The sequence below is a fragment of the Lissotriton vulgaris genome, chromosome 11, assembly GCF_964263255.1.
Source record: "Lissotriton vulgaris chromosome 11, aLisVul1.2, whole genome shotgun sequence".
Lineage (NCBI taxonomy): Eukaryota > Metazoa > Chordata > Amphibia > Caudata > Salamandridae > Lissotriton > Lissotriton vulgaris.
The window spans coordinates 381,760,512-381,761,819 of record NC_141699.1 but is presented as its reverse complement, the minus strand read 5'-3'; positions in this window follow the sequence as shown (position 1 = coordinate 381,761,819).

Below are 1,308 nucleotides of genomic sequence, written 5' to 3'. Positions count from 1 at the left end.
GGGCACAGGGGGTCCAAATGTCAAGCGCTACAACAGGTAACAGTATTTAAGAGTTTAAAAAAGGCACAGGGATTATAACACACAGTTTTTAAAAATTAAATGCAGGTAATCATAAGAGACTCAGTAAATCGGTGGGAGCTAGAAGGGAGCAGAGGATATATATATTTCATACACCCACACATACATACTCCCTTACACATAGTGTAGAGGATACATAACGGATAGCCATGAACCATGTATTGCCATAGAGTGATTATGGTGAACAGTGACTTCATGAACTACGAGTTCAAAGATCCCTAAGATGTCAATACACGAACCTTATTACATGTTACCAGTTATACGTTTTTCCTATCAGGTTTATTTTGGGACACTTGGGTGGAAAGGGGGGTTTCTTTTTCAAACAGAGAAATCTTCATTGGAAATACTAATCTAACTACTGGAGTATACTGTTTGGTTGTATGCAGCAACACAACAGGGCATTACTTAATGTATATGGTTTACAAGGTGGAAATTTAGAAGACAGAAATCATCCCCCAAGTACTTAAAAACTCATTCTGCCTGTAGATTGGTGAGATCTTTGACACATATCTTCAAAGTGAAGCCAACAATGAGCACTCAGTGAAATTAAAATATTTAGGTTTGTTTAACCTTTGTTGAATAGACGATTCCTAAAACAATGGAAAATGGTCAGGGTAAGAGGAATTATGTGATTCTGTAGCAGTAGTTTTTGCAGCATAATTTGCAGATTTCAACACAGAAAAGTTGTTTCTAGCATAAAATATATCAAAATAATACTGTCGGTGAATGTGCTGCATATTTACCTTATTTCATCATAATTGTGAAAAAGATGTGCTGAAAATCGCAAATTATGATTAACTCTGCAAATGTATAACTCACAAAACAACAATAAAACCATAACTCCCACACCAAAAGCCAAGCTCATGACCTCATCCAAGATGTCAGAATTGCAATTACAAATGTTGTACATTATGTTACAGATGCGATTATATAACTCATTGCCCATGACAGTATGGGTTGCTACTACATTGTGCTTTTAGGTGTTGATAATGGTTGATTTAACTATTGTGAGGTCATAAACATTGGATACGGTTTGTGAGTGCAGTGCCAAACCTAAATCGGAGGTACTTTAAAAAAAATAAAAAAGTTAAGTGCATATTTGAAAGGCACCAAATAAATAAATGTTTGGTAAACATATTTCTTTTCCTTCATCGTGTTCCAGGATTCAACACACGTTGACACAATTGATAAGTTTAGGAACAACTAATATCCACTGAATCAGGCTGCTAC